Source organism: Phodopus roborovskii, unplaced genomic scaffold (assembly GCF_943737965.1).
Source record: "Phodopus roborovskii unplaced genomic scaffold, PHOROB, whole genome shotgun sequence".
In the NCBI taxonomy this organism is placed as follows: Eukaryota; Metazoa; Chordata; class Mammalia; order Rodentia; family Cricetidae; genus Phodopus; species Phodopus roborovskii.
The window spans coordinates 25871543-25886418 of NW_026126416.1; the positions used below are offsets into that span (position 1 = coordinate 25871543).

The window sequence follows — 14876 nt, forward strand, 5'->3', positions numbered from 1 at the left end:
TATGAAAACAGGACCCATCATTCTGGTGCATACGAGAAACACATCTCAACCTCAAAGACAGACATTACCTCAAAGTAAAAGGATTAGGAAAAGATTTTCCAATCTAATGGACCTAAGACAAGCTGGCGTAGCCATCCTAATATCTACTAAAATGTACTTCAAACTACAATTAGTCAAAAGAGACAGAGAAGGACATTTCATATCCATCACAGGGAAAATCTATCAAGATGAAGTCTCACTTCTGAACATGTATGCCCCAAACACCAAGGGCAACCACATTTGTAAAAAGAAACATTATTAAAACTTAAATAACACATCAAACCCCACACATTAATAACGGGAGACTTCAATACCCAATTTCACCACTAAACAAGCCTGCCATACAGAAACTTAACAGAGGAATAAGGGACCTAACAGATGTTATGACTCTATTACATATGACCTAGATGTTATAACAGACATCTATAGAACATTCCTTCCAAACAAATAAGAATATACCTTCTTCTCAGCACCACTTGGAACCTATATACAGCAAGCCAACAGCCAACATCAAATTAAATGGAGAGAAACTCAAAGTGATTCCACTAAAATCAGGAACAAGACAAGGCTGTTCACTCTCCCCATATCTATTCAACATAGAACTTAAAACTCTAGCTAGAGCAATAAGACAACAAAAAGATATTAAGGGGATACAAATTGCAAAGGAAGAAGTGAAACTTTTTCTATTTTCAGATGTTATGATAGTAAACATAAGTGACCCCCAAAATTCTACCAGGAAACTCCTACAGCTGATAAACACTTTCAGTAATGTGGCAGGATAAAAGATTAACAAAAACAAAACAAAAAACAAAAAACAGTAGACCTCCTATATACAGATGATAAACAGGCTGAGAAATAAATCAATGAAACATCACCCTTTACAATAGCCACAAACAGCATACAATATCTTGTGGTAACAGTAAAAAAAAAAAAAAAAAACAAGTGAAAGACCTGTATGACAATAACTTCCAGTCTTTAAAGAAAGAAATTGAAGAAGATATCAAAAAAATGGAAAGATCTCCCATGCTCTTAGATAGGCAGGATCAACATAGTAAAAATGGCAATCTTATCAAAAGCAGTTTACAGATCTAATGCAATCCACATCAAAATTGCAACACACTTCTTCATAGACCTCGAAAGAAGAAAACTCAACTTCATATAGAAAAAAAAAAAAAAACAACCTAGGACCACCAAAACAATCCTGTACAATAAAGGAATGTCCAGAGGCATCACCATTCCTGACTCCAAGCTGTACTATAGAGCTATAGTAATGAAAACAGCTAGACATTGTCATAAAAACAGACAGGTGGATCAATGGAATCCAACTGAAGACCCTGATACCAATCCACACACCTATAAACACCTCATATTTGATAAAGAAGCTAAAATTATACAATGGAAAAAAAGAAATCATCTTCAACAAATGGTGCTGGCATAACTGGATGTCAACATGTAGAAGAATGCAAATAGATCCATATCTATCCCAATGCACAAAACTTAAGTCCAAATAGATCAAAGACCTCAACATAAATTCAGCCACACTGAACCTCATAGAAGAGAAGGTGGGAAGTAGCCTTGAACACAAAGGCACAGGAGGCCACTTCCTAAATATAACACCAGTATCACAGACACTGAGATTGAAAATTAATAAATGAGACCTCCTGAAACTGAGAAGCTTCTGTAAGGCAAAGGACACAGTCAACAAGACAAAAATGACATCCCACAGAATGGGAAAAGATCTTCACCAACCCCACATCTGATAGAGGGTTGATATCCAACATATACAAAGAACCCAAGAAACTAGACATCAAAATACCAAATAATCCAATTAAAAAATGGGGTACAGATCTAAACAGAATTCTCAACAAAGGAATCTTAAGTGGCTGAAAGGCATTTAAGGAAATGCTCAACATCCTTAACTGGCAGGGAAATGCAAATAAAAACAACTCTGAGATACCATCTTATACCTGTCAGAATGGCTAAGATCAAAACACTAATGAAAGCTTATGCTGGAGAGGATATGGAGAAAAAGTAACACTCCCACATTGCTGGTGAGAGTGCAAACTTGTACAGCTGCTTTGGAAGTCAATATGGAGGTTTCTCAGAAAATTGGGACTCAATCTACCTCAAGACCCACAATACCACTCTTGGGCATATACCCAAAGGATACTCAATCATGTCACAAAGACATTTTCTCAACTATGTTCATAGCAGCATTATTTGTAATAGCCAGAACCTGGAAACAACCTAGATGCCTATCAACCAAAGAATAGATGAGGAAAATGTGGTACATTTACACAATGGAGTACTACTCAGCTGTAAAAAAAATGATGACCTCATGAAATTTGCAGGCAAATGGATAGAACTAGGAAAATTATTCTGAGTGAGGTAACACAAACATAAAAAGGCAAACAGGGGTATGTACTCACTCATAAGTGGATACTAGACATAAGGAAAAGGATAACCAACCTACAATCTACAACCTCAGAGAAGCCAGGAAACAAGGAAGACCTTAAGAGAGACATACATGGATCCCCTCGGGAATGGAAATAGATATGATCTCCTGAGTACATTTGGAGCATGGGGGATGTAGTAGGGGAGTGAGGAGAGGAGAAGGGGAGAGGAGAGGAGAACATGTGGGATTGGGAATGTCGAGTTGGGGGAAGGACAGCGAGGAAGAACAAGGAAAGAGACACCTTGATAGGGAAGCCATTATGGGGTTATTGAGAAACCTGGCACTAGGGATATTCCCAGGAATTCACAAGGATGACCCCAGCTAAGAATCTAAGCAGTAGCAGAAAGGGCACCTTAACTACCCTTCCCCTGTAATCAGACTGATGACTACCTTAATTGTCATCACAAAAACTTCATCCAGTAACTGACTGAAGCAGTTGTAGAGATCCACAGCTAAGAACTGGGCCAAAAAGATGTGCCACAATAAGTGTAGAATCTAAGTCTGAGAGCTATAGAAAAGAATCTTCTCACACCATTCATTCTATTCAAATGCTCTTTATTGTTGTTTCTACTTTAATAATCCTGTCCTGCTTCTAACTTCTCCATGTTTTTTCTTCTTTTTCTCTTTCTTTATTTCATTACACATTTATTTTTCCTACATTCTTATCCTTTTATATTTCTGTTAATTTCTGTCAGCTCCTTCCTCCAGCCGTTACCTCTCTAGTCCTCTCTTCCTAAATCTCTCTGTCCACAGAGGTTTGAAGCAAAGGATTAGAACTACAGCGTTAGTTTTTCATTGGTCAGAAGCACATTTCTAAGCTAAGCGATAAAGGCAGATTCATAGCCATGGCAACATAAGGTCTCAAGGCCATAGAAGCAAAACTGCAACCAGATAAAGGAGGGCCCAGGGCCCAATGACAACTTTAAGTGAAGAATATACATGCTTTAAGGTTAATGTGAGGTTAGCGTGGGACAGCGCTTTCCTATCTGCTGGCACAGAGAATCCTGAACACTCTTGTTCTCTATCTCTCTGAGAGCTATGGCTCAACACTTTAGACATGCCATAATTCTTGTACTTGGGCATCTATGAATGTATCAGTTGAGGTCTATTAGCCTGGACACTAACACTGTCCAACTGTTTGCCAAGGAAGATAACTGCAGGGGGCAGACTTCTGGGTTGAGAGAGTAAGGGTATTGACTGTGATTACTTTTTTCCCCAGAATCACACATTGCTGGGGGAGTCATCCAGTATACCAATGCATAGGGGAAATTGTGCACAGTAAATGATCAATACACTGCTAGAGTTTGGGGGATGAATCTCACCACAGAAAAGGAGTGCCAAGGCTTCACAGGGAATTTACAGTAAGGACAGTGACCATTCATAAAGCAAATACTCTGACCGCCCTGCGTGTGGGCCTCCTCCATCATAAAATGATGCCAGTGGGTTAACTTCATGATTTGTCAGCTGCGTTCTCACTGCATAATTCTATGGTCTGTAGCAGAGGAGCGATGATATGAGCAAAGGGATCAAGACCATGGTGTGGAAACCCACAGAAACAGCTGACCCCGAGCAAGTAGGAGCTCAATGATTCAGGACTGACAGCTGGGGAGCCTGCATAGGACTAGGCCCTCTGAATGTGGATGGCAGTTAGGTGGCTTGGGCAGTTTGTGGGGGCACTAGCAGTGGAATCAATATTTATCCCTACTGCATGAACTGGTTTTTGGTTTTGTTTGTTTGTTTGTTTGTTTTGTTTTTGTTTTGGAGCCCATTCCCTGTGGAGGGGTACCTTGCTCAGCCTAGACAAGAAGGGGAGGGATCCTCCCTCAACTGATGTGGCAAACTTCGTTGATTCCTCATAGGAGGCCTTGCCTTCTCTGAGGAGTGGTTGGTGGGGGTGGTGGGAGTGGGAGGGTAGGAGGGAGAGGGAACTGGGATTGCATGCAAAATAAGATTGTTTTTAAGAATAAAATAAATAGAAAATTAAAAGGACAAGAGTCAAGTCAACAGCAACAACCAAAAGAACTCTACGCATTCAAACAAACAAAAATATAAGTACTTTTAAGTAAATGTTCTATGATTGTCTCAAAATTCCAAGTTCCAAGGTCTCACAGAAGAACCTGGCTGTTATGGTTTGGATGTGGTTTCAGAGTCCCCCACTGGCCCGTATGTTGGGTTAGGGGGGAAACACACCTTCAGACATGAATTTTAAAAAGCTCTCATGATAAGAAACATTTTTGGTGTCTAGTCCTTGACCACTCATATGTTTCTTGTCAGAACAGATGCACTACTATCAACTTTAAACCCTGATTTCACAGCATGGTCTTGCTTAATCTGTACCTTTGCCTAGCTCCTTCTACAGTTTTACTGCTGTTGAAACCTCTGATCCATCCCACTACAACTCCCTTCCCTAATCCCTTCTCCTTTAAAACAGCAGGAATGGAAGCCTTCTCCAGGGCTGGGAGTGTAGTCCAGCAGTAATGTATATACTTAGCATTCATGAAATCCTGCATTTAACTCCGACATACACCACTGTTGTTTGAATGTCCCCTCTCCACTATTTGGTGAACCACCTACTCACACAAATCTAAGGTGGCCATGAAGAAAAAAATCCCAGAGTCAGCAAGCAGAAAAGCTATGTATGTCTTCTAGGAAACTCTGCTCCTATAACCATACCCTGGCTTGCAGCACACTCCCACAAGCGACCGGGGGGGGGGGGGTACAGAAAGTCCAGGTTGTCACCAGGAACCAGGATCCCAACCTCCAGGACAGTGATTGGTTTGGATATAAAAGATGATGCTTGAACAAGGAGATGCTTGTTTGGGTACATTTGGGTGAAAATGATGAGAAGGGCACACAAATACCAGTTGTGAAAATAGAGGTGATTATCAGGCAGCGGTGGGGAATGCCATAAGGCACAGCTGCTATGGCTCTCACAAGGCTCTTAGACCCGTCTTGTGGCTGCTCAGCCTGTAGGGTGATTGAGTTTGTTGACCTGTGGGGCTCCTATAATACAAATTGACACAGTTATGCTCCTCTGAGAATATTTTTAGTAGAACATTGCACTAAATCTACAGTGGTCCTCCATGAAAACTCACTGTGGTTTTGGCTGTCCTATGTGTTCATTATGTTGCCTGGAGACTTAATCAATTCTATTAGTGACTTTATGAAAAGAGGAAGTGAATTCTGAGCTGGCATACTTGCTCCATTTCACTATTTAATGCTTTCCAGTGTGTGATGATGAAGAAAGGACCTTACCAATTGCTAGTGCCATGCTCTTCAAGTTCCTAGACTCCAAAACTGTGAATGGAATACACATAAATTACTTTATGTCAGACATTCCATTATAGAACATAAGACAGATGCCCACTGTCTTAAACAACAAATCCACTTGACAGATACATACAGGAATCCCCTTCATGAATCAGATAATTCACTCAGGAGCCAGGGTCCATACTGACCCTTGAGAGTCACGTGTCTATTTACCTTTTCATTTCCCATTATTTCAGAAGTGAGAAGATGGGCATGGTATTTCAAGAGCCACTGGACTCAAGGCCTGAGTTTACTTAGGGCCATGAAGAGGCTAAGTCAAATACTCTAAGAGAGGAAATAGGTTGTACTTGGGATTCAATGGGCAGCCACTCTAGCCTACTTGGCAAGCTTCTTAGCAATATCCCACCTGACACAAAACAGTGAACAAGGTCTGATGAACAACACCAGAGTTTGTCCTCTGGTCTCCACACCCATGCATATATACATGCGCACTCATGTATACACATCTGTATATTTGTATACAAACCCATACACAAACATATACCCACCCACACCATACATATATTCCTCCATGCAACAACAAAACAAATGAACATTAAACATCCCAATTGGTGGTGGCAAGAGACTCTCATCCCCTTGCAGGGACCCAAAAGGGGCTTGAAGTTTTATGATCTCAACAGAATAGGGCTATCTTTAATTAAAAAACAGTCCCCAAATGCTGGTAATTACAACCATCCCTAGAAGTACAGAGGAAAGGGTCTCAATGACCTCTTTATCCAAACACCAATCTCTTGGACTCAGTCAGGAAGGCTCTATCTATTAAAGCAGATATCTTGTTTATTACTGCCCTAAATAACAAACAGAAGGTGTGCTTTCTAAGGAATGCCCGGTGGAACTTTTCTCTGGAGTAGGAGGGTTTTATAATACAGGTTGTACACATTATAGGAAGGAAGTGAAAGGGACTGCTGTTGCTGTTACCCGTGTGCTGAACTCCAGCTTCTGCTTCTGGAGCTACTGGAAGCTTGAGTTTCCAACTCTGTAACTGAAGGGAGTCACTACTTAATGCTAAGGAGGATGCTTTCGGTGCTGAGCAACATATATATCCTTATGTGTGTTATGTGACACTATTCTTGGGGAAATGTGAACAAACATCTATTCACCCCAGATAGGGAACCATTGACAAATCACAGTAACTGTATCACCAAAGCCCAACTTAAACCAATGAGCTGGTTGGAGTTACTTACAGGGGTACAGGTTAGGGAGCACTTACAGGAGACTGGAGTCCACCTCTGCATGAGTGAAGACTCCCTGTAGTTGAGACCCTGCAGCTCTCCCATGACTTACCAGCAGCTCCTCAGATCACAAGGTCTCCTCTCCCAGGCAGTACTTATTGCCTATACAACCTTGGAGAGAGTGGCCTTTAGGAATCTGTAAGTTCCAGGGATTCCTTGGACATGTTAGTTGTCTGCTTCTTTCTAAATCTTTAAAAACCTCTCGTTAGGAATCCTTGAGTCATAACGAGCCTCCCACAAAGATGGAATGTCTCATCTCAGAGGGAATTGCTACCCAACAGTCTCTGAACTAAAGGAACAATGTACATTTCTCTTTTAACTGATGTAACCAAACGTATTGTCACTTGCCAAATATAATTCTTTTTATGTCAATTGTATCATTACAATTATGGTGGTACTGGGATTGAATCCAGGACCTTGTACATACTAAACATGCTAAACAAACATGCTGGGCTACACCCCACTCCCTTTCAGTTACTAAATTGTTAAAGATCTCCGTGGAGCAGAGAAAGGGAAGTACTATATACACTCACAATTGTAAAGGGAGAAGTCCAGAGCCTGAGCATGACTTTTTCCCAATTAATTGGGCATATGGAAGCCTGGAGGCTTCCCTAGACATCTGAAAAAAGGACATGAATCAGCTTCCTGGTAACCTGGTTTCTGCTGAAGCAACCATCAGAAAATGCAGGAGAGTGGACTTCTAAGGTCTGTAGCTGGGAAGCAAAATTCTTAAAACCAGAGCAGTGACACAGAGACTGTTGGTGACCTATAGAGAGTGGTACAATGTTCTGAGTGACCTCTGCTCTATCCTAGTGACCATTGATGGCCTGGAAACACCTCAGTGACCGTTCAGCCTTCTTCACCAATTGCTTGAACTCAGACTCTTTTGTAAAACTATTGCATTCTTATTTTAGATAGTAAGTTCGTAGAAAGTCAGTAAATGTTTGTAGAATAGGTCACAACAGTCACTGTGAATGCTTATTTAAGGAAAGAGAACTCAGTCTATATTCCAGAAGAATAAATTCCATAGATAAATGAATAAAATTCTAGAAATAAATAGATTAATAAAAACGAATTCTAGAATCTAGAAGAAACAGGCACACCCTACTATATCTTCCTCCATGCCTGAAACAAGACAAGTTAGATGTCTTTGCTTGACTTGGATAGGGTGTATGGAATACTAGTACCTTTGAATCATCTGTCTGATACATACATACAACGTGGTATCAATAAACCATATCAATAAACCATAAACCATAAACAAGGAACAAAAAACTATTACACAGCTGATGGCTGTAAAGCCCTATGGAATCAATACACCTCAAAAACACTGCTAAGTGAAGAAAGGCAAATATAGAAGGCTGCCATGTCCAGAACAGGCAGATTCATAGACAGAAAGTAGATCACTGGTTGCCAGGGGGAAGACTGAGGGAGAAACAGAATGTGATCAGTTAATGGTTACAGAATGTTTTCAGGAGTGATTAAACTTTGGAATGAAATCAAAGTTTTGGGTGCACAACACTGAATACACTAAATGTTCCTGAAGCAAACACATGAACAATAATTGTATGATCTCTAAATTTCATCTCTTCCCCAAAAGACAGAAAAGAGAGAGGAGGAATAAAGGAAGGAGATCTGGGGTGGGAAGAAGCTGCTTTCAAAAGCTTTGCTGTAGGTTTATCACCCCTCCATACACACACAGGCTACCTAAAAGAGGGACACATATTTGGGAGAGGAATATCTTTCCTAAGAGACTACTTCACAACGGACGGCAAAGCCAGTAGCATCCTTATCCCCAGTTAAAACACAAATACAGACACACATTCCCCTTTGCCTTGGGAGGCAGCAATAGCCCTCAAGGGATGAACTTCCAGTGGGCAGAGGGAGAATTCTGGATCACGTACATCTCCTTTGCATCATGTCTGTCCCAGCTAATCACAAAGAACCAGAGCTGTGTGTTTCCTCTCGTGCATGGTATCTACAATAGTTGTAGAGAAAAGTTATAATGATGGCTTCCAGGAGCTGGAAAAGAGGAAAGGAGGAATTCGTGTTTAATTAGTAGAGTTTCAGTTTAGAAAGAAAAAAGAGTTCTGGAAATGGGTGGTGGAGATGGCAGCCCAACAATGCAAATGTGATCAATGCTACTGTATATATATAAAGTTTGCAGTAGTAAAAAGTATATATTATACATATATATACATATATATATAAAGTTTGCAGTAGCAAAAACATGTTATATATAATGTATATAAAATTTGCAGTAGTAAAGCATATATATTATACATAACATATATCAAGTTTGCAGTAGTAAAAATTTATGTTATGTGTAATTTAGCACAATTTAAAAATATGGTTGAGAGGGAACAATTAATAAGACTTTATTTTCAATATTATTTGGCTCTGTGTATTTGAGTATTATGAAATACTCACACGGCTAAGTAAGACTGAGGGGGAAAAAACTAAACATGAAAAAGTCAGGAAAAAAAAGATGAATTTGTCCAAGGAAGAAAGAAGAAGGAAATGAAGAGAAAGAAGATACAGAAGCATCCAGAAAGAACCAAAGGGAGCCTTGGAATATGGCAAGGCTTTAGAAGAACAGAGACATCTACTAACAGGGGGCTTTGAAGCTGTCTGGCTGAAGAGTGTGACATACTGCTAAGTAAAAGCACTTATTCACTAGCCAGTCTTCTGTGATAGAGCCTCTGTTTGCCAGTAAAGAAACTGAAGTGTTTAGAAGAATATCTCTTTTCCATCACTGCTTTCCCATTCCCTTCAAACCCCAGTGACAAGCCTTGTATGGGGTCATTTTCTGCGACTACAATGAAATAACTGAATCTGTATAGTTTATAAAGAAAAGAGGTTTTGAGCTGGGGAGATGGCTCAATGGGTAAAAGAATTTGCTTGCAAGCCTAATAGCCTGAGTAAAGCTCCCTGGAACCTACATGAAAACCAGACGCAGTAGCATGACCGTCTGTAATTCTAGTACGCCTATGGGAAGTGGAAATTAGAGACAAGAAACTCAAGCAGTGCAGAAAGGGGAGTACCAACACCTAAAGTTCGTCCCCTGACCTCCACATGTGCACTTTGGCACACATGCACCTAGACTCACACATGAACACATATCACACACACACACACACACACACACACACACTGAGAGAGAGAAAAAGACTGGGCCTGGGAAATTTTAAAGGCCACACCTCCAACAACCCACTTCCTCCAACAACGCTACACCTAATCCAACAAAACCACTCCTCCTAACCTTTATAATACTTTCTCAAATAGTTACAACTTCAGACTAAGCATGCAATTAGTATGAACCTATGGCAGCAATCTCATTTAAACTACCACACATGGTGTGATAGTTTTAATTATCAACTTAGCTGGATCCAGAATCACCTAGTAGATGAACCCCTGGAAATGCTTCTGCAGGATTTTTTGGATTAGGTAAATTGAGTGCAAAGACAGGCCCACCGTGGGTGGCACCATTCCCTAGGCTGGGATTCTGAATATAAAAAAGAGAAAGGAAGCTGAGCACAGATTATCTGTCACTCTCTACTTCTTAATGGTGGATGTGATATGACCAGCCTTCTTCAGGTCCTGTTGCCTTGACCCCTCCACTGTAATAGACTGAAACCTGAAACTGTTATCCAAAATAAACCTTCCTTAAGTTGCCTTTTTCAGGAAATATAACCAAAAGACATAGAAAAACAGGAAGGCAGACAATGCACAGGGCAGAATCTTATGACCTTCCAATAGGCTCTACCTCTTAGAGGTCCTTCCTCTATTTAATATCCACACTGGGGAACTAAACTTGTAACACATGAATCCTTGCAGAGCAAAACCAATGCAAGCCTTAAGTCACCTAGAATCCTGTTCTCAGAAAAGACATATTACTATTATCACACTCATGGCAGAAAAATGTCAGCAAATCAGGGAATTCCCAGAGTCTGGAGGACTCTAGTAGAGGGAATTACCTTGGAAACAAGAGAAAGAACCATTTCTTTGGAGTGGGGGGGTGCCTTATTGCTGAGGTCCAACAGTCTAAGGACAAAAACCTGCCCTGAGGAGCATCCCAGTATATAGGAAATTTCATAACTATTTTCTTCAGGGAAAGAGTTGTTTCCTGAACTTATTCTGAGAGTGTCTGACCTTACACAAACTTCCCACTGTGTACAGAGCACTCAAAGAACTGGGCTTCAACAATCCCCACCCACCCCTTATACCTACTTAAACTTCAAAGAGGGAGAATGGGGATAGGGATTGACTACAGGAGGCTTAACACCACTTCGGTGGGTAGGCAGGTTTCATAGTTATATCTTCCAGGCAGATCTTGCAATAGCAGAATGAATATTCACCCAGAAATAAGAGCCCTGTCCTTCTAACCCCATAAAGATTAAATCTGGTGGCACAAAGTGAACTTACATACAGGTATCAGAATCTCGAACCACCCAGGGGGAAAAACAGTAAAAAATGTTATCTATGCTATTATGATCCTAAGATTATGAAATTAGCAAGAAAGAATGGCAAAACATTGGGATAGTGAGGTTTTGTCCTTTTTTTCCCATGTGGGTAAAAGGGAAGGAGGAGGAGATATTTGTGCTGGTAGTTTTATGTCAACTTGACACAAGCTGAAGTTATCTGAGAGATGTGAATATCAATTAAGAAAATGTCTTCATGATATGGGACTGTAGGCAAGCCTGTAGGGCATTTTTAAAATTAGTTATTGATGTGGGAGGGTACAAGCTCATTGTGAATGGTGCCATCACTGGGCTGGTGGTTCTTTGTTCTATAAGAAAGCAGGATGAGCAAGCCATCGGTACAAGCCAGTAAGCAGCATTCCTCCTCCATTGCTGAGGTCCAACAGTCTAAGGACAAAAACCTGCCCTGAGGAGTATCCCAGTATATAGGAAGTTTCATAACTATTTTCTTCAGGGAAAGAGTTGTTTCCTGAACTTTACCCTCCTAGATACCATTACAGAAAAGATTTCAAATCCTTAAATCATTTTAAAGTAAATGTAATACATCCATTAAGTGTATTTATAAAAAAATTCAAAAAAAAAGTTAAAAATAAAACTAAAACTGTTCTACATTTTCATAAATTTCTTTAATGTCTGCTTTAATAGAAAACAGGTGGAGTCTCACAACTGCTTTCCCAGTGAGTCTGGGGGCACTGCATTCCATGTCATCACTGGAACCTATGCATTGGTGGGAACGTGAGCGTGAGAAGAGCCAGTGACACCTTGGGAATTTATAGAAATAATCTTGACCCTGGTGGAAGCAGTCTTGGGTACCCTCTCGAGACTAGAGATGCCTGGACCACACTTTGAGGGTCACACTTTGAGGCCCACACTTCGAGTACCATGACCTAGAGAGCTATTAGTGAGCAAAAGGGATGAGAAGTGAGGGGGACACTCACATCCCCAGCTCACCATCCATGTCACTCTCTGCCCAGAGCCCTCCCCCTCTTTTCAAACAGGGTTTCTCTGTGTAGCCCTGGCTATCCTTGAACTCACTCTGTAGACCAGGCTGGCCTCAAAGTCACAGAGATTTGCCTCCCTCTGCCTCCGAAGTGCTGGGATTAAAGGTTGAGCCACCACTGTCATACTCTTAAGAGACAAATTAAACTCGAGCTAACTGGGGAGGAAGGAGTCGGTTAATTCTCTCTAGAACACACAATACTTTTGTTTAGTTGTCTGTTTGTTTTAGGGTGTTTTTGATAACGTGGGGGAGGATGTCTTGTTTTTGAGAGCTGGTCTCTGTGGCCTCAGCTGGCCTGGACCTATGTAGCTGAGAAAGACCTTGAATTCCTGATCCTCCTGCCTCCATTTCCCACCTAGTAGGATTGTAAGAGTGATACTACATTCTAAATCAGGATTTTCCTATGCTAAAACTACACAGTGTCTAGTCAAGCTTTTCAGAATTCAGGAAACAGGGTCAGTGACCCAGTAGAAACTAGGAGAAAGAGTCCCTGGGCTAGGGTCAGCTCCTCACCCTCATGACTCGAGGTTTTCTACATCCATAAACTTTAGCTGCACCAATCCCTAGATCTCGCAGTCTGACCTGCAGTGGCATCAATTACTATCAAGAACCTAGTGCCTCCCTACCCAAGTCAGTGCAGTCCGGTTTGCCATTCCTCAGGACTGGCTCACAGGAATGCACTCCTAGTAAAGACCCCTGGAAACTGCAGTACCCACTCTTCCCCAGCCGGCATCGGCACCTAATCAAGCTGAATACACCCCATCTCTGTTTTCTGTCGGGTCTGCCCGCCCAGGTGTGACTCTGCAGAGACTCAGACCAAGCCGAAACTCAGAAACAGATTTAAAAGCAAAAAAAGCCTTAGCACCTACCACTGCAGAGCCCACACTTTAACCCCGCATCTTCAGAAAGAGCTCAAGAAGGCATGGAGGGTGTGGGGGGCGGTTGACCACAGTTCTAATAATTCCCTTCCTCACCAGAGGTGAGGATGAGGCCAGCTGCCTTCAAGGAGTAGTTCACACTCCACCAGGCCTCGCCAGGTGCAAATCTGGCTAACCCAGGCTGGGACAGGAGTTGCCACTGCAATGGTACCTGGGCTGGAAGAGAGGAGAGCTCCCCAGGGCTCGGCGCAGCTCGTTCTTGAGGCTCCAGAATTCTCCGTCCAGGTAGCGGTGCAGGGATGAGTCCCCAAGCCCCAGGTAGGGAGCCCGCTCCATCTGTGTGTTTGAAGCTGCAGGCTGTTCTTTACACACCTCAGAACTCCAGGCTTATGGGCCCTCCTACTTATCATTCCACCAGACTGGTTTCCTCCCAGTTCACTGGCTTGTCTCCTCCTCCCTCTTCACCCGTCACACGCCCTCCCTCCTAGGCTTGAGGCAAAGGGCTGTCCAGAGCATTTGAGCTCCACCAAAGTTCTCCCATACTTACTAAGAACCACCCATTAACTCTAACCCCTTAGCCCACCAGTAAGCTGTCCCTCTAGATTTATAGGTTTTTTAGACGGAGTTTATGTCCCACCTGGTTCCGCAGCTGATCATCCCAAATAAACACACAGAGTCTTACATTAATTATAAACTGCCTGGTCAATGGGTTAGGCTTCTTATTGGCGCTCTCTCTCTCTCTCTCTCTCTCTCTCTCTCTCTCTCTCTCTCTCTCTCTCTCTCTCTCACCCCCCTCTCTCAATTCTTAATTATTAACCCATTTCTATTAATCAGTATATTTCCATGTAGCTTTTGGTTTACCAGAGAATGCCTGGACCTGTTACTCCTTCAGAGGATACATGGCTGCTCACTCCTCTCTGCCTTTCCTCTTTCCCAGCATTCTCCTAGTCTAGTAGCCCCATCTATATTTCTTGCCTGGCTACTGGCCAATCAGTGTTTTATTCATTAACCAATAAGAGAAACATATATTCACAGCACACAGAAGGACATTCCTATCATCTTCTCTTTTCTGTCTAAATAAAAAGGAAGGTTTTAACTTTAACATAGTAAAATTATATATAACAAAAGTTATCAAGCAAGAATTACAGATACAATATTTAGTTCATAAACATTTAGCAAAATCTAAAGAAAATACTCTATAGTCTATCCTATCTTTGTGAGTCTAAAGTTTTATATGTAACTTACCTTTTATCATAACTAAGGACAACCATAACTATCTGTCTTCAACTCACAGCATACAGAAGGATATCCCCATCAGTGGGTCACTAGAGGTCAGTATCAGGTCCTTAAAGGGATGCTGGTATTATTTCTCTGGGCCACAGATGGATGGATACTCAGCACTAAGCCATTTCATCCACTCAGTAGAACCACCGCCAGCCTCTTTGCCTGACTCCCAAGGCC

General features: G+C 41.6%; 1 protein-coding gene across 1 annotated transcript in view; it reads right to left on the reverse strand.

The window, feature by feature from the left end:
* Acoxl (acyl-CoA oxidase like) overlaps positions 1–13725 on the reverse strand; it is a 277217-nt gene extending 263492 nt beyond the window's left edge. The window contains exon 1 of the mRNA XM_051183431.1: positions 13627–13725. The gene's annotated coding sequence lies outside the window, so the exon portion shown is untranslated. The remainder of the gene's footprint in view (positions 1–13626) is intronic.
* Between the last annotated feature and the right edge of the window lie 1151 nt (positions 13726–14876).